Source organism: Triturus cristatus, chromosome 8, assembly GCF_964204655.1.
Source record: "Triturus cristatus chromosome 8, aTriCri1.1, whole genome shotgun sequence".
Classification (NCBI taxonomy): domain Eukaryota; kingdom Metazoa; phylum Chordata; class Amphibia; order Caudata; family Salamandridae; genus Triturus; species Triturus cristatus.
In genome coordinates, this window is record NC_140591.1 from 92,642,269 (window position 1) to 92,669,643 (window position 27,375).

General features: G+C 53.9%; 13 non-coding genes across 13 annotated transcripts; all 13 read right to left on the reverse strand.

Annotated features, from left to right (window-relative positions):
* Positions 1-318: 318 nt before the first annotated feature.
* On the reverse strand, positions 319-437 carry LOC146801591 (5S ribosomal RNA). The gene has a single exon (XR_014968303.1). It is a non-coding gene; the product is annotated as a 5S ribosomal RNA (ribosomal RNA).
* A 2,884-nt stretch (positions 438-3,321) lies between these two features.
* On the reverse strand, positions 3,322-3,440 carry LOC146801592 (5S ribosomal RNA). The gene has a single exon (XR_014968304.1). It is a non-coding gene; the product is annotated as a 5S ribosomal RNA (ribosomal RNA).
* A 956-nt stretch (positions 3,441-4,396) lies between these two features.
* LOC146801593 (5S ribosomal RNA) lies at positions 4,397-4,515 on the reverse strand. Its single transcript, XR_014968306.1, has one exon. It is a non-coding gene; the product is annotated as a 5S ribosomal RNA (ribosomal RNA).
* A 2,879-nt stretch (positions 4,516-7,394) lies between these two features.
* LOC146801594 (5S ribosomal RNA) lies at positions 7,395-7,513 on the reverse strand. Its single transcript, XR_014968307.1, has one exon. It is a non-coding gene; the product is annotated as a 5S ribosomal RNA (ribosomal RNA).
* Positions 7,514-8,469: 956 nt separating this feature from the next.
* On the reverse strand, positions 8,470-8,588 carry LOC146801595 (5S ribosomal RNA). The gene has a single exon (XR_014968308.1). It is a non-coding gene; the product is annotated as a 5S ribosomal RNA (ribosomal RNA).
* Positions 8,589-11,473: 2,885 nt separating this feature from the next.
* Positions 11,474-11,592, reverse strand: LOC146801596 (5S ribosomal RNA). The gene has a single exon (XR_014968309.1). It is a non-coding gene; the product is annotated as a 5S ribosomal RNA (ribosomal RNA).
* Positions 11,593-12,548: 956 nt separating this feature from the next.
* Positions 12,549-12,667, reverse strand: LOC146801597 (5S ribosomal RNA). Its single transcript, XR_014968310.1, has one exon. It is a non-coding gene; the product is annotated as a 5S ribosomal RNA (ribosomal RNA).
* A 2,886-nt stretch (positions 12,668-15,553) lies between these two features.
* On the reverse strand, positions 15,554-15,672 carry LOC146801598 (5S ribosomal RNA). The gene has a single exon (XR_014968340.1). It is a non-coding gene; the product is annotated as a 5S ribosomal RNA (ribosomal RNA).
* Positions 15,673-16,628: 956 nt separating this feature from the next.
* On the reverse strand, positions 16,629-16,747 carry LOC146801599 (5S ribosomal RNA). The gene has a single exon (XR_014968311.1). It is a non-coding gene; the product is annotated as a 5S ribosomal RNA (ribosomal RNA).
* Positions 16,748-19,633: 2,886 nt separating this feature from the next.
* On the reverse strand, positions 19,634-19,752 carry LOC146801600 (5S ribosomal RNA). The gene has a single exon (XR_014968341.1). It is a non-coding gene; the product is annotated as a 5S ribosomal RNA (ribosomal RNA).
* Positions 19,753-20,708: 956 nt separating this feature from the next.
* Positions 20,709-20,827, reverse strand: LOC146801601 (5S ribosomal RNA). Its single transcript, XR_014968312.1, has one exon. It is a non-coding gene; the product is annotated as a 5S ribosomal RNA (ribosomal RNA).
* A 2,885-nt stretch (positions 20,828-23,712) lies between these two features.
* On the reverse strand, positions 23,713-23,831 carry LOC146801602 (5S ribosomal RNA). The gene has a single exon (XR_014968342.1). It is a non-coding gene; the product is annotated as a 5S ribosomal RNA (ribosomal RNA).
* Positions 23,832-24,787: 956 nt separating this feature from the next.
* Positions 24,788-24,906, reverse strand: LOC146801603 (5S ribosomal RNA). The gene has a single exon (XR_014968313.1). It is a non-coding gene; the product is annotated as a 5S ribosomal RNA (ribosomal RNA).
* Positions 24,907-27,375: the final 2,469 nt, after the last annotated feature.

The window sequence follows — 27,375 nt, forward strand, 5'->3', positions numbered from 1 at the left end:
GGGGGGCCCCCGGAACCGGGGCCGGCGCAGCCCATCAGCAGCGGCAGCTTGCAGCAGCTCCCCAGCCTTAGCTAGGGGTCCTCTGTCCTGTCTTAGGGCAAAGTTTTTCTTCATTTTCTTTCAGTTTTCGAGTTTAAAGTTAAGGGCCACGCATATTGTAAACTCGTTGCCGGTTTCTTTATAAATAAATAAAAAAAAAAAACAAAGAGGAGGAGGGAGAGGAGGAGAGCAGAATATATGTATATTTGTTAGAAAATGCTATGAGCCAGGAAGATTAGGTGTGATTGTGCAGGGGACGCGCAGCAGCGAGTGGCAAAATGCCTACAGCACCTGGTATTCCCAGGCGGTCTCCCATCCAAGTACTAACCAGGCCCGACCCTGCTTAGCTTCCGAGATCGGACGAGATCGGGCGCATTCAGGGTGGTATGGCCGTAGGCATGGGAGGCTGCCTGTTCAGGCCTCTTGTGCTCACACCACCCGCCACTCTGGAACCTTCTGCGCTGCGCACACTTGCACACTTCCCTTCAACAACTGCCCTCCCTTGGCAAGCTTGCTACAGATAGCCAAGCACAGCCCTGGCTTTCACCAGCCGTGCGCTTGCTTATTTCACACTTCTGCCGCCAACATCTCCTACCTTATGTACGCCCACCGTACACAGGTCTACATAAAAATCTCTTTCCCCGAGGACATTTTCTCCCTAAACGAGGCACTGAAGCGGCCAGTCCACTGGCTCACCAGCAACCAGCTTAAACTCAACGCAAACAAAACGGAATTCCTTCTGACCCCCCCCCCCCACCCAAACCAAACCCAGACATCCAGGAATGGATCAAGACCATCACTGCACTCAACTGCCCTCCTACCATTATTGAGTCGGCGAAATCCCTGGGAATAACCCTTGACGGCAGCTTGCATATGCATGGCCGTATAAACGCGATGGCCAAAACGGCTAGATTCCACCCGAGCTACCTAAGAAACCTAAAACCCTTCCTCGATGTGTCCGGCCTTAAAATGGCAACCCAGGCCCTAGTCATTTCCAGACTTGAATATGGATGCTCTACTCTTGCAGGGCTACCCAAGAACTCTCTGGCCCCGTTGAAAGCCTGCCTCAACACCGCCGCCAGACTCGTAACGGGTTGAAAACAATTTGACCACATCTCTCCCCACCTCAAAGCTCTGAACTGGCTTCCCCAGAAGGCCAGAATACAATTTGAAGTGGCTTGCATAACTCACAAAGCTCTGTACGCGAATTCACCTACATATCTTGCACAAAAACTCGTGATATCCGGACAGGCCAGAAACTCCCGATCTGCCAAAAAGCACGCTTCGGGAAGAAAAAAACCTGCAATCGAGCCTTCTCTGGGGCCGCTCCAAGAATCTGGCACTCTCTCCCACCCTCCATCAGAAGACTTCCGTCACTGGCACACTTTAAGAAGGAGACCAAAACTTTCTTTAACAGGAAAATAGCTCATCTAAGGAATACTTTACAATCACCTCATAGACTTGTTCCACCCTCCACCTCGGCATTATCCACGGCCTCCACGGATGACACATTTTTCTGGACTCCTGGGCATCCCCCCCAAGAGCTGAGACTGCGCGCCTTCTTGTACATGTAACTACCCGCTCTAATTTGTTATCCCACATGTAGCTTCGACCTCAGACGGGGTGCACCTCGTGGATATGGAAACCTTCTTGTATGGTTTTTTTATCTGCATGCTTCAATTTTCTCCCACATGTAGCTTGGACCTTAGACTGCGTGCTCCTCCTGTATATTGTATCCCTATCTCTCCCAATCTGATCCCTCCCATCCTTATGCGTTGTTTTCCTCCCCCTCAATCCTGTAAAGCGCTCTGATACCCTCACGGGTCTGGTTCGCGCTCTATAAAACTATAAATAAATAAATAAATGACACGCAGGCTCCGACCTCCCTATAGGTGCCAGCTGGGGAGCTAGCAAACCAGCAGCCTGGTGTTTTCACCAAGAGCCTGGCCTTGCTTTGCACTGGGCTCTAAGGCACTCTATCGGGCCGCTCCGCCATGTGGCAGGGGCTGCCGGACTACAACTCTTCAACTCATGCTCACCCGCAGAAGCATTGGCATGGCAATTTTTTTTCCCAGGGAGCTCTGGCTGCAAGTTTTCTTTTCTTTTTTTTTATCAGAGACCGAGCCCTCGTATGCAAATCACGTCCATGTCCAGGGCCTGCCACCGTGTGTATAGAGAAGAGAGACTGAGATGAGGGTCTGAGTGCTCTATGGTTGCGTGGTCCTCGTTGCCAACGGCCTGACTTCAGCAGCCGCCCGTCCTTAAAGGCGGTGAGGCCACGCCCCCGCCCTTTTGGACATAAGGAGTGTATGTCAGGCTGAAGAAAGGTCAGCTTGACAGACACTCTTTATGTTCAGGCCAGGAGTTGGAGATGCGCTAAATGCGCAGGCTCCCGGCTGCCTAAGCTGAGGTTTGCTGGGCTGAGGATGTCACAGCTCTGGTGGGCCTGACCTCCTCGGCTCAGCAAAAGGTCCTTGAGGCCCTCCCCTCCTGTTGAGGGAGAGCTTCAGTGAAAGCCTCGTAGCTGGACGCTTCATTTTTAAACCCCGAAGCGCCAACGGCCGAGTGTCTGTCACCGACTCTGTCCCCATCCTGCTCTGTAACGAGTGAGCGACTGCTGCCTCCCCTCATTGGCTGACCAAGGTAGCAGTGGCAACCCTCTTGGCAGCTCCCGGAGGCCTGCAGCAGGTAAGTGTTGCTTTTTTCTTGACGCCGTTTGGTTCGTTTGTTCGTGTGCGCATGTATGAATGTATGTGTATTTGTGAGTGAGTGTTGTGTACGGGGTGTGTGCGAGTGTCTGCTTGTGAATGCATGGGTGTAAGTGAGTGCGTATGTGTGTGCGTGTGTGTGCGCCCCGCACCCCTCTCGGTTGTACTCGGCGGCCCTCGCTGCCTGGCTCTCCGGCTCACCCCCCCTGCTTTCGGGCTGCTGGGGAAAGCCAATAGATGGGGACCTGGAACCGATGCTGGCCCGTGCAGCAGCTCTGCGCCGCCGAGAGAAGAAAACCACATCTTGCGGGGTTGGGGTGGGGGTGGGGGGGTGGGGGGGGGGGGGGGGGGGTGTTGGAGTCGGTCCCGTGTTCTGTCTTATGGCACAGCTTTTTTTCTTTCTGGACCCAGTGTAAAGCGCAGCCGAATGTTCAATATCCGAGCGGAAAGTTATGGGCCCTGAGTGTTGCGAACCTGATGGCGTTTTTTTTTTTTTTTAAGAAACAAAAAATAAAAGAGTAGAATAGATCCCGCCCCCAAAAAAACGGAAGTGCCATTGGTCAGAGAGGCAAAATGCCTACAGCACCTGGTATTCCCAGGCGGTCTCCCATCCAAGTACTAACCAGGCCCGACCCTGCTTAGCTTCCGAGATCGGACGAGATCGGGCGCATTCAGGGTGGTATGGCCGTAGGCACGAGAGCGTGCCTGTTCAGGCCTCTTGTGCTGCGGCAGCCCGCGTGTCATCACCAGGCGTCCCTCGAGTACCTTTGCACATTTCCCTTTAACACCTGCCCTCCATATCAAACTTCCTGCACACTGCCAAGCACAGCCCTCTCTTGCACTTGCTTACTTTACACTTTCGCACAGGCTGGCTGCGACCACCCTTCTTTAGGGGCCGGCATTAGCAGCAGACCAGCAGCCGGACCTTTTTAACAAGCGCCGCCTAGCCTTGCTTCGCACTGGCCTCCAGGCACTTGCTTCGCCCTGGCCTCCAAGGCACTCTGCTCGGGACACTTCTCTATGTGCCGGGGGCTGCAGGGACTCCCGCTCAGCAGCTGATGCTCACCCGAACTCTGGGGAGGCAACTTCTTTACCCTCAATCTCTGGCTGCCGCAAGTCTCCTGTCTTTTTGTAAAAAAAGAAAAAACACCAAGAACTGGCCCCTCATATGCAAATAATGTCCGTGCCCCGCCCCCTCTGTCCGTATAGAAAAGAGAGTGAGGCGAGGGTCCGAGTACTGCCTGGGTCCATGGCCCTTAATGTCACGGGCCTGGCTCTCCGCCTCAGCGGGCCCCTGCTCCCGGGCTGCCTCGGACAGCCCAGCCGAGGGAGGGGGGCCCCCGGAACCGGGGCCGGCGCAGCCCATCAGCAGCGGCAGCTTGCAGCAGCTCCCCAGCCTTAGCTAGGGGTCCTCTGTCCTGTCTTAGGGCAAAGTTTTTCTTCATTTTCTTTCAGTTTTCGAGTTTAAAGTTAAGGGCCACGCATATTGTAAACTCGTTGCCGGTTTCTTTATAAATAAATAAAAAAAAAAAACAAAGAGGAGGAGGGAGAGGAGGAGAGCAGAATATATGTATATTTGTTAGAAAATGCTATGAGCCAGGAAGATTAGGTGTGATTGTGCAGGGGACGCGCAGCAGCGAGTGGCAAAATGCCTACAGCACCTGGTATTCCCAGGCGGTCTCCCATCCAAGTACTAACCAGGCCCGACCCTGCTTAGCTTCCGAGATCGGACGAGATCGGGCGCATTCAGGGTGGTATGGCCGTAGGCATGGGAGGCTGCCTGTTCAGGCCTCTTGTGCTCACACCACCCGCCACTCTGGAACCTTCTGCGCTGCGCACACTTGCACACTTCCCTTCAACAACTGCCCTCCCTTGGCAAGCTTGCTACAGATAGCCAAGCACAGCCCTGGCTTTCACCAGCCGTGCGCTTGCTTATTTCACACTTCTGCCGCCAACATCTCCTACCTTATGTACGCCCACCGTACACAGGTCTACATAAAAATCTCTTTCCCCGAGGACATTTTCTCCCTAAACGAGGCACTGAAGCGGCCAGTCCACTGGCTCACCAGCAACCAGCTTAAACTCAACGCAAACAAAACGGAATTCCTTCTGACCCCCCCCCCCCACCCAAACCAAACCCAGACATCCAGGAATGGATCAAGACCATCACTGCACTCAACTGCCCTCCTACCATTATTGAGTCGGCGAAATCCCTGGGAATAACCCTTGACGGCAGCTTGCATATGCATGGCCGTATAAACGCGATGGCCAAAACGGCTAGATTCCACCCGAGCTACCTAAGAAACCTAAAACCCTTCCTCGATGTGTCCGGCCTTAAAATGGCAACCCAGGCCCTAGTCATTTCCAGACTTGAATATGGATGCTCTACTCTTGCAGGGCTACCCAAGAACTCTCTGGCCCCGTTGAAAGCCTGCCTCAACACCGCCGCCAGACTCGTAACGGGTTGAAAACAATTTGACCACATCTCTCCCCACCTCAAAGCTCTGAACTGGCTTCCCCAGAAGGCCAGAATACAATTTGAAGTGGCTTGCATAACTCACAAAGCTCTGTACGCGAATTCACCTACATATCTTGCACAAAAACTCGTGATATCCGGACAGGCCAGAAACTCCCGATCTGCCAAAAAGCACGCTTCGGGAAGAAAAAAACCTGCAATCGAGCCTTCTCTGGGGCCGCTCCAAGAATCTGGCACTCTCTCCCACCCTCCATCAGAAGACTTCCGTCACTGGCACACTTTAAGAAGGAGACCAAAACTTTCTTTAACAGGAAAATAGCTCATCTAAGGAATACTTTACAATCACCTCATAGACTTGTTCCACCCTCCACCTCGGCATTATCCACGGCCTCCACGGATGACACATTTTTCTGGACTCCTGGGCATCCCCCCCAAGAGCTGAGACTGCGCGCCTTCTTGTACATGTAACTACCCGCTCTAATTTGTTATCCCACATGTAGCTTCGACCTCAGACGGGGTGCACCTCGTGGATATGGAAACCTTCTTGTATGGTTTTTTTATCTGCATGCTTCAATTTTCTCCCACATGTAGCTTGGACCTTAGACTGCGTGCTCCTCCTGTATATTGTATCCCTATCTCTCCCAATCTGATCCCTCCCATCCTTATGCGTTGTTTTCCTCCCCCTCAATCCTGTAAAGCGCTCTGATACCCTCACGGGTCTGGTTCGCGCTCTATAAAACTATAAATAAATAAATAAATGACACGCAGGCTCCGACCTCCCTATAGGTGCCAGCTGGGGAGCTAGCAAACCAGCAGCCTGGTGTTTTCACCAAGAGCCTGGCCTTGCTTTGCACTGGGCTCTAAGGCACTCTATCGGGCCGCTCCGCCATGTGGCAGGGGCTGCCGGACTACAACTCTTCAACTCATGCTCACCCGCAGAAGCATTGGCATGGCAATTTTTTTTCCCAGGGAGCTCTGGCTGCAAGTTTTCTTTTCTTTTTTTTTATCAGAGACCGAGCCCTCGTATGCAAATCACGTCCATGTCCAGGGCCTGCCACCGTGTGTATAGAGAAGAGAGACTGAGATGAGGGTCTGAGTGCTCTATGGTTGCGTGGTCCTCGTTGCCAACGGCCTGACTTCAGCAGCCGCCCGTCCTTAAAGGCGGTGAGGCCACGCCCCCGCCCTTTTGGACATAAGGAGTGTATGTCAGGCTGAAGAAAGGTCAGCTTGACAGACACTCTTTATGTTCAGGCCAGGAGTTGGAGATGCGCTAAATGCGCAGGCTCCCGGCTGCCTAAGCTGAGGTTTGCTGGGCTGAGGATGTCACAGCTCTGGTGGGCCTGACCTCCTCGGCTCAGCAAAAGGTCCTTGAGGCCCTCCCCTCCTGTTGAGGGAGAGCTTCAGTGAAAGCCTCGTAGCTGGACGCTTCATTTTTAAATCCCGAAGCGCCAACGGCCGAGTGTCTGTCACCGACTCTGTCCCCATCCTGCTCTGTAACGAGTGAGCGACTGCTGCCTCCCCTCATTGGCTGACCAAGGTAGCAGTGGCAACCCTCTTGGCAGCTCCCGGAGGCCTGCAGCAGGTAAGTGTTGCTTTTTTCTTGACGCCGTTTGGTTCGTTTGTTCGTGTGCGCATGTATGAATGTATGTGTATTTGTGAGTGAGTGTTGTGTACGGGGTGTGTGCGAGTGTCTGCTTGTGAATGCATGGGTGTAAGTGAGTGCGTATGTGTGTGCGTGTGTGTGCGCCCCGCACCCCTCTCGGTTGTACTCGGCGGCCCTCGCTGCCTGGCTCTCCGGCTCACCCCCCCTGCTTTCGGGCTGCTGGGGAAAGCCAATAGATGGGGACCTGGAACCGATGCTGGCCCGTGCAGCAGCTCTGCGCCGCCGAGAGAAGAAAACCACATCTTGCGGGGTTGGGGTGGGGGTGGGGGGGGGGGGGGGGGGGGGGTGTTGGAGTCGGTCCCGTGTTCTGTCTTATGGCACAGCTTTTTTTCTTTCTGGACCCAGTGTAAAGCGCAGCCGAATGTTCAATATCCGAGCGGAAAGTTATGGGCCCTGAGTGTTGCGAACCTGATGGCGTTTTTTTTTTTTTTTAAGAAACAAAAAATAAAAGAGTAGAATAGATCCCGCCCCCAAAAAAACGGAAGTGCCATTGGTCAGAGAGGCAAAATGCCTACAGCACCTGGTATTCCCAGGCGGTCTCCCATCCAAGTACTAACCAGGCCCGACCCTGCTTAGCTTCCGAGATCGGACGAGATCGGGCGCATTCAGGGTGGTATGGCCGTAGGCACGAGAGCGTGCCTGTTCAGGCCTCTTGTGCTGCGGCAGCCCGCGTGTCATCACCAGGCGTCCCTCGAGTACCTTTGCACATTTCCCTTTAACACCTGCCCTCCATATCAAACTTCCTGCACACTGCCAAGCACAGCCCTCTCTTGCACTTGCTTACTTTACACTTTCGCACAGGCTGGCTGCGACCACCCTTCTTTAGGGGCCGGCATTAGCAGCAGACCAGCAGCCGGACCTTTTTAACAAGCGCCGCCTAGCCTTGCTTCGCACTGGCCTCCAGGCACTTGCTTCGCCCTGGCCTCCAAGGCACTCTGCTCGGGACACTTCTCTATGTGCCGGGGGCTGCAGGGACTCCCGCTCAGCAGCTGATGCTCACCCGAACTCTGGGGAGGCAACTTCTTTACCCTCAATCTCTGGCTGCCGCAAGTCTCCTGTCTTTTTGTAAAAAAAGAAAAAACACCAAGAACTGGCCCCTCATATGCAAATAATGTCCGTGCCCCGCCCCCTCTGTCCGTATAGAAAAGAGAGTGAGGCGAGGGTCCGAGTACTGCCTGGGTCCATGGCCCTTAATGTCACGGGCCTGGCTCTCCGCCTCAGCGGGCCCCTGCTCCCGGGCTGCCTCGGACAGCCCAGCCGAGGGAGGGGGGCCCCCGGAACCGGGGCCGGCGCAGCCCATCAGCAGCGGCAGCTTGCAGCAGCTCCCCAGCCTTAGCTAGGGGTCCTCTGTCCTGTCTTAGGGCAAAGTTTTTCTTCATTTTCTTTCAGTTTTCGAGTTTAAAGTTAAGGGCCACGCATATTGTAAACTCGTTGCCGGTTTCTTTATAAATAAATAAAAAAAAAAAACAAAGAGGAGGAGGGAGAGGAGGAGAGCAGAATATATGTATATTTGTTAGAAAATGCTATGAGCCAGGAAGATTAGGTGTGATTGTGCAGGGGACGCGCAGCAGCGAGTGGCAAAATGCCTACAGCACCTGGTATTCCCAGGCGGTCTCCCATCCAAGTACTAACCAGGCCCGACCCTGCTTAGCTTCCGAGATCGGACGAGATCGGGCGCATTCAGGGTGGTATGGCCGTAGGCATGGGAGGCTGCCTGTTCAGGCCTCTTGTGCTCACACCACCCGCCACTCTGGAACCTTCTGCGCTGCGCACACTTGCACACTTCCCTTCAACAACTGCCCTCCCTTGGCAAGCTTGCTACAGATAGCCAAGCACAGCCCTGGCTTTCACCAGCCGTGCGCTTGCTTATTTCACACTTCTGCCGCCAACATCTCCTACCTTATGTACGCCCACCGTACACAGGTCTACATAAAAATCTCTTTCCCCGAGGACATTTTCTCCCTAAACGAGGCACTGAAGCGGCCAGTCCACTGGCTCACCAGCAACCAGCTTAAACTCAACGCAAACAAAACGGAATTCCTTCTGACCCCCCCCCCCCCACCCAAACCAAACCCAGACATCCAGGAATGGATCAAGACCATCACTGCACTCAACTGCCCTCCTACCATTATTGAGTCGGCGAAATCCCTGGGAATAACCCTTGACGGCAGCTTGCATATGCATGGCCGTATAAACGCGATGGCCAAAACGGCTAGATTCCACCCGAGCTACCTAAGAAACCTAAAACCCTTCCTCGATGTGTCCGGCCTTAAAATGGCAACCCAGGCCCTAGTCATTTCCAGACTTGAATATGGATGCTCTACTCTTGCAGGGCTACCCAAGAACTCTCTGGCCCCGTTGAAAGCCTGCCTCAACACCGCCGCCAGACTCGTAACGGGTTGAAAACAATTTGACCACATCTCTCCCCACCTCAAAGCTCTGAACTGGCTTCCCCAGAAGGCCAGAATACAATTTGAAGTGGCTTGCATAACTCACAAAGCTCTGTACGCGAATTCACCTACATATCTTGCACAAAAACTCGTGATATCCGGACAGGCCAGAAACTCCCGATCTGCCAAAAAGCACGCTTCGGGAAGAAAAAAACCTGCAATCGAGCCTTCTCTGGGGCCGCTCCAAGAATCTGGCACTCTCTCCCACCCTCCATCAGAAGACTTCCGTCACTGGCACACTTTAAGAAGGAGACCAAAACTTTCTTTAACAGGAAAATAGCTCATCTAAGGAATACTTTACAATCACCTCATAGACTTGTTCCACCCTCCACCTCGGCATTATCCACGGCCTCCACGGATGACACATTTTTCTGGACTCCTGGGCATCCCCCCCAAGAGCTGAGACTGCGCGCCTTCTTGTACATGTAACTACCCGCTCTAATTTGTTATCCCACATGTAGCTTCGACCTCAGACGGGGTGCACCTCGTGGATATGGAAACCTTCTTGTATGGTTTTTTTATCTGCATGCTTCAATTTTCTCCCACATGTAGCTTGGACCTTAGACTGCGTGCTCCTCCTGTATATTGTATCCCTATCTCTCCCAATCTGATCCCTCCCATCCTTATGCGTTGTTTTCCTCCCCCTCAATCCTGTAAAGCGCTCTGATACCCTCACGGGTCTGGTTCGCGCTCTATAAAACTATAAATAAATAAATAAATGACACGCAGGCTCCGACCTCCCTATAGGTGCCAGCTGGGGAGCTAGCAAACCAGCAGCCTGGTGTTTTCACCAAGAGCCTGGCCTTGCTTTGCACTGGGCTCTAAGGCACTCTATCGGGCCGCTCCGCCATGTGGCAGGGGCTGCCGGACTACAACTCTTCAACTCATGCTCACCCGCAGAAGCATTGGCATGGCAATTTTTTTTCCCAGGGAGCTCTGGCTGCAAGTTTTCTTTTCTTTTTTTTTATCAGAGACCGAGCCCTCGTATGCAAATCACGTCCATGTCCAGGGCCTGCCACCGTGTGTATAGAGAAGAGAGACTGAGATGAGGGTCTGAGTGCTCTATGGTTGCGTGGTCCTCGTTGCCAACGGCCTGACTTCAGCAGCCGCCCGTCCTTAAAGGCGGTGAGGCCACGCCCCCGCCCTTTTGGACATAAGGAGTGTATGTCAGGCTGAAGAAAGGTCAGCTTGACAGACACTCTTTATGTTCAGGCCAGGAGTTGGAGATGCGCTAAATGCGCAGGCTCCCGGCTGCCTAAGCTGAGGTTTGCTGGGCTGAGGATGTCACAGCTCTGGTGGGCCTGACCTCCTCGGCTCAGCAAAAGGTCCTTGAGGCCCTCCCCTCCTGTTGAGGGAGAGCTTCAGTGAAAGCCTCGTAGCTGGACGCTTCATTTTTAAACCCCGAAGCGCCAACGGCCGAGTGTCTGTCACCGACTCTGTCCCCATCCTGCTCTGTAACGAGTGAGCGACTGCTGCCTCCCCTCATTGGCTGACCAAGGTAGCAGTGGCAACCCTCTTGGCAGCTCCCGGAGGCCTGCAGCAGGTAAGTGTTGCTTTTTTCTTGACGCCGTTTGGTTCGTTTGTTCGTGTGCGCATGTATGAATGTATGTGTATTTGTGAGTGAGTGTTGTGTACGGGGTGTGTGCGAGTGTCTGCTTGTGAATGCATGGGTGTAAGTGAGTGCGTATGTGTGTGCGTGTGTGTGCGCCCCGCACCCCTCTCGGTTGTACTCGGCGGCCCTCGCTGCCTGGCTCTCCGGCTCACCCCCCCTGCTTTCGGGCTGCTGGGGAAAGCCAATAGATGGGGACCTGGAACCGATGCTGGCCCGTGCAGCAGCTCTGCGCCGCCGAGAGAAGAAAACCACATCTTGCGGGGTTGGGGTGGGGGTGGGGGGGGGGGGGGGGGGGGGGGGGGGTGTTGGAGTCGGTCCCGTGTTCTGTCTTATGGCACAGCTTTTTTTCTTTCTGGACCCAGTGTAAAGCGCAGCCGAATGTTCAATATCCGAGCGGAAAGTTATGGGCCCTGAGTGTTGCGAACCTGATGGCGTTTTTTTTTTTTTTTAAGAAACAAAAAATAAAAGAGTAGAATAGATCCCGCCCCCAAAAAAACGGAAGTGCCATTGGTCAGAGAGGCAAAATGCCTACAGCACCTGGTATTCCCAGGCGGTCTCCCATCCAAGTACTAACCAGGCCCGACCCTGCTTAGCTTCCGAGATCGGACGAGATCGGGCGCATTCAGGGTGGTATGGCCGTAGGCACGAGAGCGTGCCTGTTCAGGCCTCTTGTGCTGCGGCAGCCCGCGTGTCATCACCAGGCGTCCCTCGAGTACCTTTGCACATTTCCCTTTAACACCTGCCCTCCATATCAAACTTCCTGCACACTGCCAAGCACAGCCCTCTCTTGCACTTGCTTACTTTACACTTTCGCACAGGCTGGCTGCGACCACCCTTCTTTAGGGGCCGGCATTAGCAGCAGACCAGCAGCCGGACCTTTTTAACAAGCGCCGCCTAGCCTTGCTTCGCACTGGCCTCCAGGCACTTGCTTCGCCCTGGCCTCCAAGGCACTCTGCTCGGGACACTTCTCTATGTGCCGGGGGCTGCAGGGACTCCCGCTCAGCAGCTGATGCTCACCCGAACTCTGGGGAGGCAACTTCTTTACCCTCAATCTCTGGCTGCCGCAAGTCTCCTGTCTTTTTGTAAAAAAAGAAAAAACACCAAGAACTGGCCCCTCATATGCAAATAATGTCCGTGCCCCGCCCCCTCTGTCCGTATAGAAAAGAGAGTGAGGCGAGGGTCCGAGTACTGCCTGGGTCCATGGCCCTTAATGTCACGGGCCTGGCTCTCCGCCTCAGCGGGCCCCTGCTCCCGGGCTGCCTCGGACAGCCCAGCCGAGGGAGGGGGGCCCCCGGAACCGGGGCCGGCGCAGCCCATCAGCAGCGGCAGCTTGCAGCAGCTCCCCAGCCTTAGCTAGGGGTCCTCTGTCCTGTCTTAGGGCAAAGTTTTTCTTCATTTTCTTTCAGTTTTCGAGTTTAAAGTTAAGGGCCACGCATATTGTAAACTCGTTGCCGGTTTCTTTATAAATAAATAAAAAAAAAAAACAAAGAGGAGGAGGGAGAGGAGGAGAGCAGAATATATGTATATTTGTTAGAAAATGCTATGAGCCAGGAAGATTAGGTGTGATTGTGCAGGGGACGCGCAGCAGCGAGTGGCAAAATGCCTACAGCACCTGGTATTCCCAGGCGGTCTCCCATCCAAGTACTAACCAGGCCCGACCCTGCTTAGCTTCCGAGATCGGACGAGATCGGGCGCATTCAGGGTGGTATGGCCGTAGGCATGGGAGGCTGCCTGTTCAGGCCTCTTGTGCTCACACCACCCGCCACTCTGGAACCTTCTGCGCTGCGCACACTTGCACACTTCCCTTCAACAACTGCCCTCCCTTGGCAAGCTTGCTACAGATAGCCAAGCACAGCCCTGGCTTTCACCAGCCGTGCGCTTGCTTATTTCACACTTCTGCCGCCAACATCTCCTACCTTATGTACGCCCACCGTACACAGGTCTACATAAAAATCTCTTTCCCCGAGGACATTTTCTCCCTAAACGAGGCACTGAAGCGGCCAGTCCACTGGCTCACCAGCAACCAGCTTAAACTCAACGCAAACAAAACGGAATTCCTTCTGACCCCCCCCCCCCACCCAAACCAAACCCAGACATCCAGGAATGGATCAAGACCATCACTGCACTCAACTGCCCTCCTACCATTATTGAGTCGGCGAAATCCCTGGGAATAACCCTTGACGGCAGCTTGCATATGCATGGCCGTATAAACGCGATGGCCAAAACGGCTAGATTCCACCCGAGCTACCTAAGAAACCTAAAACCCTTCCTCGATGTGTCCGGCCTTAAAATGGCAACCCAGGCCCTAGTCATTTCCAGACTTGAATATGGATGCTCTACTCTTGCAGGGCTACCCAAGAACTCTCTGGCCCCGTTGAAAGCCTGCCTCAACACCGCCGCCAGACTCGTAACGGGTTGAAAACAATTTGACCACATCTCTCCCCACCTCAAAGCTCTGAACTGGCTTCCCCAGAAGGCCAGAATACAATTTGAAGTGGCTTGCATAACTCACAAAGCTCTGTACGCGAATTCACCTACATATCTTGCACAAAAACTCGTGATATCCGGACAGGCCAGAAACTCCCGATCTGCCAAAAAGCACGCTTCGGGAAGAAAAAAACCTGCAATCGAGCCTTCTCTGGGGCCGCTCCAAGAATCTGGCACTCTCTCCCACCCTCCATCAGAAGACTTCCGTCACTGGCACACTTTAAGAAGGAGACCAAAACTTTCTTTAACAGGAAAATAGCTCATCTAAGGAATACTTTACAATCACCTCATAGACTTGTTCCACCCTCCACCTCGGCATTATCCACGGCCTCCACGGATGACACATTTTTCTGGACTCCTGGGCATCCCCCCCAAGAGCTGAGACTGCGCGCCTTCTTGTACATGTAACTACCCGCTCTAATTTGTTATCCCACATGTAGCTTCGACCTCAGACGGGGTGCACCTCGTGGATATGGAAACCTTCTTGTATGGTTTTTTTATCTGCATGCTTCAATTTTCTCCCACATGTAGCTTGGACCTTAGACTGCGTGCTCCTCCTGTATATTGTATCCCTATCTCTCCCAATCTGATCCCTCCCATCCTTATGCGTTGTTTTCCTCCCCCTCAATCCTGTAAAGCGCTCTGATACCCTCACGGGTCTGGTTCGCGCTCTATAAAACTATAAATAAATAAATAAATGACACGCAGGCTCCGACCTCCCTATAGGTGCCAGCTGGGGAGCTAGCAAACCAGCAGCCTGGTGTTTTCACCAAGAGCCTGGCCTTGCTTTGCACTGGGCTCTAAGGCACTCTATCGGGCCGCTCCGCCATGTGGCAGGGGCTGCCGGACTACAACTCTTCAACTCATGCTCACCCGCAGAAGCATTGGCATGGCAATTTTTTTTCCCAGGGAGCTCTGGCTGCAAGTTTTCTTTTCTTTTTTTTTATCAGAGACCGAGCCCTCGTATGCAAATCACGTCCATGTCCAGGGCCTGCCACCGTGTGTATAGAGAAGAGAGACTGAGATGAGGGTCTGAGTGCTCTATGGTTGCGTGGTCCTCGTTGCCAACGGCCTGACTTCAGCAGCCGCCCGTCCTTAAAGGCGGTGAGGCCACGCCCCCGCCCTTTTGGACATAAGGAGTGTATGTCAGGCTGAAGAAAGGTCAGCTTGACAGACACTCTTTATGTTCAGGCCAGGAGTTGGAGATGCGCTAAATGCGCAGGCTCCCGGCTGCCTAAGCTGAGGTTTGCTGGGCTGAGGATGTCACAGCTCTGGTGGGCCTGACCTCCTCGGCTCAGCAAAAGGTCCTTGAGGCCCTCCCCTCCTGTTGAGGGAGAGCTTCAGTGAAAGCCTCGTAGCTGGACGCTTCATTTTTAAACCCCGAAGCGCCAACGGCCGAGTGTCTGTCACCGACTCTGTCCCCATCCTGCTCTGTAACGAGTGAGCGACTGCTGCCTCCCCTCATTGGCTGACCAAGGTAGCAGTGGCAACCCTCTTGGCAGCTCCCGGAGGCCTGCAGCAGGTAAGTGTTGCTTTTTTCTTGACGCCGTTTGGTTCGTTTGTTCGTGTGCGCATGTATGAATGTATGTGTATTTGTGAGTGAGTGTTGTGTACGGGGTGTGTGCGAGTGTCTGCTTGTGAATGCATGGGTGTAAGTGAGTGCGTATGTGTGTGCGTGTGTGTGCGCCCCGCACCCCTCTCGGTTGTACTCGGCGGCCCTCGCTGCCTGGCTCTCCGGCTCACCCCCCCTGCTTTCGGGCTGCTGGGGAAAGCCAATAGATGGGGACCTGGAACCGATGCTGGCCCGTGCAGCAGCTCTGCGCCGCCGAGAGAAGAAAACCACATCTTGCGGGGTTGGGGTGGGGGTGGGGGGGTGGGGGGGGGGGGGGGGGGGGGTGTTGGAGTCGGTCCCGTGTTCTGTCTTATGGCACAGCTTTTTTTCTTTCTGGACCCAGTGTAAAGCGCAGCCGAATGTTCAATATCCGAGCGGAAAGTTATGGGCCCTGAGTGTTGCGAACCTGATGGCGTTTTTTTTTTTTTTTAAGAAACAAAAAATAAAAGAGTAGAATAGATCCCGCCCCCAAAAAAACGGAAGTGCCATTGGTCAGAGAGGCAAAATGCCTACAGCACCTGGTATTCCCAGGCGGTCTCCCATCCAAGTACTAACCAGGCCCGACCCTGCTTAGCTTCCGAGATCGGCCGAGATCGGGCGCATTCAGGGTGGTATGGCCGTAGGCACGAGAGCGTGCCTGTTCAGGCCTCTTGTGCTGCGGCAGCCCGCGTGTCATCACCAGGCGTCCCTCGAGTACCTTTGCACATTTCCCTTTAACACCTGCCCTCCATATCAAACTTCCTGCACACTGCCAAGCACAGCCCTCTCTTGCACTTGCTTACTTTACACTTTCGCACAGGCTGGCTGCGACCACCCTTCTTTAGGGGCCGGCATTAGCAGCAGACCAGCAGCCGGACCTTTTTAACAAGCGCCGCCTAGCCTTGCTTCGCACTGGCCTCCAGGCACTTGCTTCGCCCTGGCCTCCAAGGCACTCTGCTCGGGACACTTCTCTATGTGCCGGGGGCTGCAGGGACTCCCGCTCAGCAGCTGATGCTCACCCGAACTCTGGGGAGGCAACTTCTTTACCCTCAATCTCTGGCTGCCGCAAGTCTCCTGTCTTTTTGTAAAAAAAGAAAAAACACCAAGAACTGGCCCCTCATATGCAAATAATGTCCGTGCCCCGCCCCCTCTGTCCGTATAGAAAAGAGAGTGAGGCGAGGGTCCGAGTACTGCCTGGGTCCATGGCCCTTAATGTCACGGGCCTGGCTCTCCGCCTCAGCGGGCCCCTGCTCCCGGGCTGCCTCGGACAGCCCAGCCGAGGGAGGGGGGCCCCCGGAACCGGGGCCGGCGCAGCCCATCAGCAGCGGCAGCTTGCAGCAGCTCCCCAGCCTTAGCTAGGGGTCCTCTGTCCTGTCTTAGGGCAAAGTTTTTCTTCATTTTCTTTCAGTTTTCGAGTTTAAAGTTAAGGGCCACGCATATTGTAAACTCGTTGCCGGTTTCTTTATAAATAAATAAAAAAAAAAAACAAAGAGGAGGAGGGAGAGGAGGAGAGCAGAATATATGTATATTTGTTAGAAAATGCTATGAGCCAGGAAGATTAGGTGTGATTGTGCAGGGGACGCGCAGCAGCGAGTGGCAAAATGCCTACAGCACCTGGTATTCCCAGGCGGTCTCCCATCCAAGTACTAACCAGGCCCGACCCTGCTTAGCTTCCGAGATCGGACGAGATCGGGCGCATTCAGGGTGGTATGGCCGTAGGCATGGGAGGCTGCCTGTTCAGGCCTCTTGTGCTCACACCACCCGCCACTCTGGAACCTTCTGCGCTGCGCACACTTGCACACTTCCCTTCAACAACTGCCCTCCCTTGGCAAGCTTGCTACAGATAGCCAAGCACAGCCCTGGCTTTCACCAGCCGTGCGCTTGCTTATTTCACACTTCTGCCGCCAACATCTCCTACCTTATGTACGCCCACCGTACACAGGTCTACATAAAAATCTCTTTCCCCGAGGACATTTTCTCCCTAAACGAGGCACTGAAGCGGCCAGTCCACTGGCTCACCAGCAACCAGCTTAAACTCAACGCAAACAAAACGGAATTCCTTCTGACCCCCCCCCCCCACCCAAACCAAACCCAGACATCCAGGAATGGATCAAGACCATCACTGCACTCAACTGCCCTCCTACCATTATTGAGTCGGCGAAATCCCTGGGAATAACCCTTGACGGCAGCTTGCATATGCATGGCCGTATAAACGCGATGGCCAAAACGGCTAGATTCCACCCGAGCTACCTAAGAAACCTAAAACCCTTCCTCGATGTGTCCGGCCTTAAAATGGCAACCCAGGCCCTAGTCATTTCCAGACTTGAATATGGATGCTCTACTCTTGCAGGGCTACCCAAGAACTCTCTGGCCCCGTTGAAAGCCTGCCTCAACACCGCCGCCAGACTCGTAACGGGTTGAAAACAATTTGACCACATCTCTCCCCACCTCAAAGCTCTGAACTGGCTTCCCCAGAAGGCCAGAATACAATTTGAAGTGGCTTGCATAACTCACAAAGCTCTGTACGCGAATTCACCTACATATCTTGCACAAAAACTCGTGATATCCGGACAGGCCAGAAACTCCCGATCTGCCAAAAAGCACGCTTCGGGAAGAAAAAAACCTGCAATCGAGCCTTCTCTGGGGCCGCTCCAAGAATCTGGCACTCTCTCCCACCCTCCATCAGAAGACTTCCGTCACTGGCACACTTTAAGAAGGAGACCAAAACTTTCTTTAACAGGAAAATAGCTCATCTAAGGAATACTTTACAATCACCTCATAGACTTGTTCCACCCTCCACCTCGGCATTATCCACGGCCTCCACGGATGACACATTTTTCTGGACTCCTGGGCATCCCCCCCAAGAGCTGAGACTGCGCGCCTTCTTGTACATGTAACTACCCGCTCTAATTTGTTATCCCACATGTAGCTTCGACCTCAGACGGGGTGCACCTCGTGGATATGGAAACCTTCTTGTATGGTTTTTTTATCTGCATGCTTCAATTTTCTCCCACATGTAGCTTGGACCTTAGACTGCGTGCTCCTCCTGTATATTGTATCCCTATCTCTCCCAATCTGATCCCTCCCATCCTTATGCGTTGTTTTCCTCCCCCTCAATCCTGTAAAGCGCTCTGATACCCTCACGGGTCTGGTTCGCGCTCTATAAAACTATAAATAAATAAATAAATGACACGCAGGCTCCGACCTCCCTATAGGTGCCAGCTGGGGAGCTAGCAAACCAGCAGCCTGGTGTTTTCACCAAGAGCCTGGCCTTGCTTTGCACTGGGCTCTAAGGCACTCTATCGGGCCGCTCCGCCATGTGGCAGGGGCTGCCGGACTACAACTCTTCAACTCATGCTCACCCGCAGAAGCATTGGCATGGCAATTTTTTTTCCCAGGGAGCTCTGGCTGCAAGTTTTCTTTTCTTTTTTTTTATCAGAGACCGAGCCCTCGTATGCAAATCACGTCCATGTCCAGGGCCTGCCACCGTGTGTATAGAGAAGAGAGACTGAGATGAGGGTCTGAGTGCTCTATGGTTGCGTGGTCCTCGTTGCCAACGGCCTGACTTCAGCAGCCGCCCGTCCTTAAAGGCGGTGAGGCCACGCCCCCGCCCTTTTGGACATAAGGAGTGTATGTCAGGCTGAAGAAAGGTCAGCTTGACAGACACTCTTTATGTTCAGGCCAGGAGTTGGAGATGCGCTAAATGCGCAGGCTCCCGGCTGCCTAAGCTGAGGTTTGCTGGGCTGAGGATGTCACAGCTCTGGTGGGCCTGACCTCCTCGGCTCAGCAAAAGGTCCTTGAGGCCCTCCCCTCCTGTTGAGGGAGAGCTTCAGTGAAAGCCTCGTAGCTGGACGCTTCATTTTTAAACCCCGAAGCGCCAACGGCCGAGTGTCTGTCACCGACTCTGTCCCCATCCTGCTCTGTAACGAGTGAGCGACTGCTGCCTCCCCTCATTGGCTGACCAAGGTAGCAGTGGCAACCCTCTTGGCAGCTCCCGGAGGCCTGCAGCAGGTAAGTGTTGCTTTTTTCTTGACGCCGTTTGGTTCGTTTGTTCGTGTGCGCATGTATGAATGTATGTGTATTTGTGAGTGAGTGTTGTGTACGGGGTGTGTGCGAGTGTCTGCTTGTGAATGCATGGGTGTAAGTGAGTGCGTATGTGTGTGCGTGTGTGTGCGCCCCGCACCCCTCTCGGTTGTACTCGGCGGCCCTCGCTGCCTGGCTCTCCGGCTCACCCCCCCTGCTTTCGGGCTGCTGGGGAAAGCCAATAGATGGGGACCTGGAACCGATGCTGGCCCGTGCAGCAGCTCTGCGCCGCCGAGAGAAGAAAACCACATCTTGCGGGGTTGGGGTGGGGGTGGGGGGGTGGGGGGGGGGGGGGGGGGGGGTGTTGGAGTCGGTCCCGTGTTCTGTCTTATGGCACAGCTTTTTTTCTTTCTGGACCCAGTGTAAAGCGCAGCCGAATGTTCAATATCCGAGCGGAAAGTTATGGGCCCTGAGTGTTGCGAACCTGATGGCGTTTTTTTTTTTTTTTAAGAAACAAAAAATAAAAGAGTAGAATAGATCCCGCCCCCAAAAAAACGGAAGTGCCATTGGTCAGAGAGGCAAAATGCCTACAGCACCTGGTATTCCCAGGCGGTCTCCCATCCAAGTACTAACCAGGCCCGACCCTGCTTAGCTTCCGAGATCGGCCGAGATCGGGCGCATTCAGGGTGGTATGGCCGTAGGCACGAGAGCGTGCCTGTTCAGGCCTCTTGTGCTGCGGCAGCCCGCGTGTCATCACCAGGCGTCCCTCGAGTACCTTTGCACATTTCCCTTTAACACCTGCCCTCCATATCAAACTTCCTGCACACTGCCAAGCACAGCCCTCTCTTGCACTTGCTTACTTTACACTTTCGCACAGGCTGGCTGCGACCACCCTTCTTTAGGGGCCGGCATTAGCAGCAGACCAGCAGCCGGACCTTTTTAACAAGCGCCGCCTAGCCTTGCTTCGCACTGGCCTCCAGGCACTTGCTTCGCCCTGGCCTCCAAGGCACTCTGCTCGGGACACTTCTCTATGTGCCGGGGGCTGCAGGGACTCCCGCTCAGCAGCTGATGCTCACCCGAACTCTGGGGAGGCAACTTCTTTACCCTCAATCTCTGGCTGCCGCAAGTCTCCTGTCTTTTTGTAAAAAAAGAAAAAACACCAAGAACTGGCCCCTCATATGCAAATAATGTCCGTGCCCCGCCCCCTCTGTCCGTATAGAAAAGAGAGTGAGGCGAGGGTCCGAGTACTGCCTGGGTCCATGGCCCTTAATGTCACGGGCCTGGCTCTCCGCCTCAGCGGGCCCCTGCTCCCGGGCTGCCTCGGACAGCCCAGCCGAGGGAGGGGGGCCCCCGGAACCGGGGCCGGCGCAGCCCATCAGCAGCGGCAGCTTGCAGCAGCTCCCCAGCCTTAGCTAGGGGTCCTCTGTCCTGTCTTAGGGCAAAGTTTTTCTTCATTTTCTTTCAGTTTTCGAGTTTAAAGTTAAGGGCCACGCATATTGTAAACTCGTTGCCGGTTTCTTTATAAATAAATAAAAAAAAAAAACAAAGAGGAGGAGGGAGAGGAGGAGAGCAGAATATATGTATATTTGTTAGAAAATGCTATGAGCCAGGAAGATTAGGTGTGATTGTGCAGGGGACGCGCAGCAGCGAGTGGCAAAATGCCTACAGCACCTGGTATTCCCAGGCGGTCTCCCATCCAAGTACTAACCAGGCCCGACCCTGCTTAGCTTCCGAGATCGGACGAGATCGGGCGCATTCAGGGTGGTATGGCCGTAGGCATGGGAGGCTGCCTGTTCAGGCCTCTTGTGCTCACACCACCCGCCACTCTGGAACCTTCTGCGCTGCGCACACTTGCACACTTCCCTTCAACAACTGCCCTCCCTTGGCAAGCTTGCTACAGATAGCCAAGCACAGCCCTGGCTTTCACCAGCCGTGCGCTTGCTTATTTCACACTTCTGCCGCCAACATCTCCTACCTTATGTACGCCCACCGTACACAGGTCTACATAAAAATCTCTTTCCCCGAGGACATTTTCTCCCTAAACGAGGCACTGAAGCGGCCAGTCCACTGGCTCACCAGCAACCAGCTTAAACTCAACGCAAACAAAACGGAATTCCTTCTGACCCCCCCCCCCCACCCAAACCAAACCCAGACATCCAGGAATGGATCAAGACCATCACTGCACTCAACTGCCCTCCTACCATTATTGAGTCGGCGAAATCCCTGGGAATAACCCTTGACGGCAGCTTGCATATGCATGGCCGTATAAACGCGATGGCCAAAACGGCTAGATTCCACCCGAGCTACCTAAGAAACCTAAAACCCTTCCTCGATGTGTCCGGCCTTAAAATGGCAACCCAGGCCCTAGTCATTTCCAGACTTGAATATGGATGCTCTACTCTTGCAGGGCTACCCAAGAACTCTCTGGCCCCGTTGAAAGCCTGCCTCAACACCGCCGCCAGACTCGTAACGGGTTGAAAACAATTTGACCACATCTCTCCCCACCTCAAAGCTCTGAACTGGCTTCCCCAGAAGGCCAGAATACAATTTGAAGTGGCTTGCATAACTCACAAAGCTCTGTACGCGAATTCACCTACATATCTTGCACAAAAACTCGTGATATCCGGACAGGCCAGAAACTCCCGATCTGCCAAAAAGCACGCTTCGGGAAGAAAAAAACCTGCAATCGAGCCTTCTCTGGGGCCGCTCCAAGAATCTGGCACTCTCTCCCACCCTCCATCAGAAGACTTCCGTCACTGGCACACTTTAAGAAGGAGACCAAAACTTTCTTTAACAGGAAAATAGCTCATCTAAGGAATACTTTACAATCACCTCATAGACTTGTTCCACCCTCCACCTCGGCATTATCCACGGCCTCCACGGATGACACATTTTTCTGGACTCCTGGGCATCCCCCCCAAGAGCTGAGACTGCGCGCCTTCTTGTACATGTAACTACCCGCTCTAATTTGTTATCCCACATGTAGCTTCGACCTCAGACGGGGTGCACCTCGTGGATATGGAAACCTTCTTGTATGGTTTTTTTATCTGCATGCTTCAATTTTCTCCCACATGTAGCTTGGACCTTAGACTGCGTGCTCCTCCTGTATATTGTATCCCTATCTCTCCCAATCTGATCCCTCCCATCCTTATGCGTTGTTTTCCTCCCCCTCAATCCTGTAAAGCGCTCTGATACCCTCACGGGTCTGGTTCGCGCTCTATAAAACTATAAATAAATAAATAAATGACACGCAGGCTCCGACCTCCCTATAGGTGCCAGCTGGGGAGCTAGCAAACCAGCAGCCTGGTGTTTTCACCAAGAGCCTGGCCTTGCTTTGCACTGGGCTCTAAGGCACTCTATCGGGCCGCTCCGCCATGTGGCAGGGGCTGCCGGACTACAACTCTTCAACTCATGCTCACCCGCAGAAGCATTGGCATGGCAATTTTTTTTCCCAGGGAGCTCTGGCTGCAAGTTTTCTTTTCTTTTTTTTTATCAGAGACCGAGCCCTCGTATGCAAATCACGTCCATGTCCAGGGCCTGCCACCGTGTGTATAGAGAAGAGAGACTGAGATGAGGGTCTGAGTGCTCTATGGTTGCGTGGTCCTCGTTGCCAACGGCCTGACTTCAGCAGCCGCCCGTCCTTAAAGGCGGTGAGGCCACGCCCCCGCCCTTTTGGACATAAGGAGTGTATGTCAGGCTGAAGAAAGGTCAGCTTGACAGACACTCTTTATGTTCAGGCCAGGAGTTGGAGATGCGCTAAATGCGCAGGCTCCCGGCTGCCTAAGCTGAGGTTTGCTGGGCTGAGGATGTCACAGCTCTGGTGGGCCTGACCTCCTCGGCTCAGCAAAAGGTCCTTGAGGCCCTCCCCTCCTGTTGAGGGAGAGCTTCAGTGAAAGCCTCGTAGCTGGACGCTTCATTTTTAAACCCCGAAGCGCCAACGGCCGAGTGTCTGTCACCGACTCTGTCCCCATCCTGCTCTGTAACGAGTGAGCGACTGCTGCCTCCCCTCATTGGCTGACCAAGGTAGCAGTGGCAACCCTCTTGGCAGCTCCCGGAGGCCTGCAGCAGGTAAGTGTTGCTTTTTTCTTGACGCCGTTTGGTTCGTTTGTTCGTGTGCGCATGTATGAATGTATGTGTATTTGTGAGTGAGTGTTGTGTACGGGGTGTGTGCGAGTGTCTGCTTGTGAATGCATGGGTGTAAGTGAGTGCGTATGTGTGTGCGTGTGTGTGCGCCCCGCACCCCTCTCGGTTGTACTCGGCGGCCCTCGCTGCCTGGCTCTCCGGCTCACCCCCCCTGCTTTCGGGCTGCTGGGGAAAGCCAATAGATGGGGACCTGGAACCGATGCTGGCCCGTGCAGCAGCTCTGCGCCGCCGAGAGAAGAAAACCACATCTTGCGGGGTTGGGGTGGGGGTGGGGGGGTGGGGGGGGGGGGGGGGGGGGTGTTGGAGTCGGTCCCGTGTTCTGTCTTATGGCACAGCTTTTTTTCTTTCTGGACCCAGTGTAAAGCGCAGCCGAATGTTCAATATCCGAGCGGAAAGTTATGGGCCCTGAGTGTTGCGAACCTGATGGCGTTTTTTTTTTTTTTTAAGAAACAAAAAATAAAAGAGTAGAATAGATCCCGCCCCCAAAAAAACGGAAGTGCCATTGGTCAGAGAGGCAAAATGCCTACAGCACCTGGTATTCCCAGGCGGTCTCCCATCCAAGTACTAACCAGGCCCGACCCTGCTTAGCTTCCGAGATCGGCCGAGATCGGGCGCATTCAGGGTGGTATGGCCGTAGGCACGAGAGCGTGCCTGTTCAGGCCTCTTGTGCTGCGGCAGCCCGCGTGTCATCACCAGGCGTCCCTCGAGTACCTTTGCACATTTCCCTTTAACACCTGCCCTCCATATCAAACTTCCTGCACACTGCCAAGCACAGCCCTCTCTTGCACTTGCTTACTTTACACTTTCGCACAGGCTGGCTGCGACCACCCTTCTTTAGGGGCCGGCATTAGCAGCAGACCAGCAGCCGGACCTTTTTAACAAGCGCCGCCTAGCCTTGCTTCGCACTGGCCTCCAGGCACTTGCTTCGCCCTGGCCTCCAAGGCACTCTGCTCGGGACACTTCTCTATGTGCCGGGGGCTGCAGGGACTCCCGCTCAGCAGCTGATGCTCACCCGAACTCTGGGGAGGCAACTTCTTTACCCTCAATCTCTGGCTGCCGCAAGTCTCCTGTCTTTTTGTAAAAAAAGAAAAAACACCAAGAACTGGCCCCTCATATGCAAATAATGTCCGTGCCCCGCCCCCTCTGTCCGTATAGAAAAGAGAGTGAGGCGAGGGTCCGAGTACTGCCTGGGTCCATGGCCCTTAATGTCACGGGCCTGGCTCTCCGCCTCAGCGGGCCCCTGCTCCCGGGCTGCCTCGGACAGCCCAGCCGAGGGAGGGGGGCCCCCGGAACCGGGGCCGGCGCAGCCCATCAGCAGCGGCAGCTTGCAGCAGCTCCCCAGCCTTAGCTAGGGGTCCTCTGTCCTGTCTTAGGGCAAAGTTTTTCTTCATTTTCTTTCAGTTTTCGAGTTTAAAGTTAAGGGCCACGCATATTGTAAACTCGTTGCCGGTTTCTTTATAAATAAATAAAAAAAAAAAACAAAGAGGAGGAGGGAGAGGAGGAGAGCCGAATATATGTATATTTGTTAGAAAATGCTATGAGCCAGGAAGATTAGGTGTGATTGTGCAGGGGACGCGCAGCAGCGAGTGGCAAAATGCCTACAGCACCTGGTATTCCCAGGCGGTCTCCCATCCAAGTACTAACCAGGCCCGACCCTGCTTAGCTTCCGAGATCGGACGAGATCGGGCGCATTCAGGGTGGTATGGCCGTAGGCATGGGAGGCTGCCTGTTCAGGCCTCTTGTGCTCACACCACCCGCCACTCTGGAACCTTCTGCGCTGCGCACACTTGCACACTTCCCTTCAACAACTGCCCTCCCTTGGCAAGCTTGCTACAGATAGCCAAGCACAGCCCTGGCTTTCACCAGCCGTGCGCTTGCTTATTTCACACTTCTGCCGCCAACATCTCCTACCTTATGTACGCCCACCGTACACAGGTCTACATAAAAATCTCTTTCCCCGAGGACATTTTCTCCCTAAACGAGGCACTGAAGCGGCCAGTCCACTGGCTCACCAGCAACCAGCTTAAACTCAACGCAAACAAAACGGAATTCCTTCTGACCCCCCCCCCCCACCCAAACCAAACCCAGACATCCAGGAATGGATCAAGACCATCACTGCACTCAACTGCCCTCCTACCATTATTGAGTCGGCGAAATCCCTGGGAATAACCCTTGACGGCAGCTTGCATATGCATGGCCGTATAAACGCGATGGCCAAAACGGCTAGATTCCACCCGAGCTACCTAAGAAACCTAAAACCCTTCCTCGATGTGTCCGGCCTTAAAATGGCAACCCAGGCCCTAGTCATTTCCAGACTTGAATATGGATGCTCTACTCTTGCAGGGCTACCCAAGAACTCTCTGGCCCCGTTGAAAGCCTGCCTCAACACCGCCGCCAGACTCGTAACGGGTTGAAAACAATTTGACCACATCTCTCCCCACCTCAAAGCTCTGAACTGGCTTCCCCAGAAGGCCAGAATACAATTTGAAGTGGCTTGCATAACTCACAAAGCTCTGTACGCGAATTCACCTACATATCTTGCACAAAAACTCGTGATATCCGGACAGGCCAGAAACTCCCGATCTGCCAAAAAGCACGCTTCGGGAAGAAAAAAACCTGCAATCGAGCCTTCTCTGGGGCCGCTCCAAGAATCTGGCACTCTCTCCCACCCTCCATCAGAAGACTTCCGTCACTGGCACACTTTAAGAAGGAGACCAAAACTTTCTTTAACAGGAAAATAGCTCATCTAAGGAATACTTTACAATCACCTCATAGACTTGTTCCACCCTCCACCTCGGCATTATCCACGGCCTCCACGGATGACACATTTTTCTGGACTCCTGGGCATCCCCCCCAAGAGCTGAGACTGCGCGCCTTCTTGTACATGTAACTACCCGCTCTAATTTGTTATCCCACATGTAGCTTCGACCTCAGACGGGGTGCACCTCGTGGATATGGAAACCTTCTTGTATGGTTTTTTTATCTGCATGCTTCAATTTTCTCCCACATGTAGCTTGGACCTTAGACTGCGTGCTCCTCCTGTATATTGTATCCCTATCTCTCCCAATCTGATCCCTCCCATCCTTATGCGTTGTTTTCCTCCCCCTCAATCCTGTAAAGCGCTCTGATACCCTCACGGGTCTGGTTCGCGCTCTATAAAACTATAAATAAATAAATAAATGACACGCAGGCTCCGACCTCCCTATAGGTGCCAGCTGGGGAGCTAGCAAACCAGCAGCCTGGTGTTTTCACCAAGAGCCTGGCCTTGCTTTGCACTGGGCTCTAAGGCACTCTATCGGGCCGCTCCGCCATGTGGCAGGGGCTGCCGGACTACAACTCTTCAACTCATGCTCACCCGCAGAAGCATTGGCATGGCAATTTTTTTTCCCAGGGAGCTCTGGCTGCAAGTTTTCTTTTCTTTTTTTTTATCAGAGACCGAGCCCTCGTATGCAAATCACGTCCATGTCCAGGGCCTGCCACCGTGTGTATAGAGAAGAGAGACTGAGATGAGGGTCTGAGTGCTCTATGGTTGCGTGGTCCTCGTTGCCAACGGCCTGACTTCAGCAGCCGCCCGTCCTTAAAGGCGGTGAGGCCACGCCCCCGCCCTTTTGGACATAAGGAGTGTATGTCAGGCTGAAGAAAGGTCAGCTTGACAGACACTCTTTATGTTCAGGCCAGGAGTTGGAGATGCGCTAAATGCGCAGGCTCCCGGCTGCCTAAGCTGAGGTTTGCTGGGCTGAGGATGTCACAGCTCTGGTGGGCCTGACCTCCTCGGCTCAGCAAAAGGTCCTTGAGGCCCTCCCCTCCTGTTGAGGGAGAGCTTCAGTGAAAGCCTCGTAGCTGGACGCTTCATTTTTAAACCCCGAAGCGCCAACGGCCGAGTGTCTGTCACCGACTCTGTCCCCATCCTGCTCTGTAACGAGTGAGCGACTGCTGCCTCCCCTCATTGGCTGACCAAGGTAGCAGTGGCAACCCTCTTGGCAGCTCCCGGAGGCCTGCAGCAGGTAAGTGTTGCTTTTTTCTTGACGCCGTTTGGTTCGTTTGTTCGTGTGCGCATGTATGAATGTATGTGTATTTGTGAGTGAGTGTTGTGTACGGGGTGTGTGCGAGTGTCTGCTTGTGAATGCATGGGTGTAAGTGAGTGCGTATGTGTGTGCGTGTGTGTGCGCCCCGCACCCCTCTC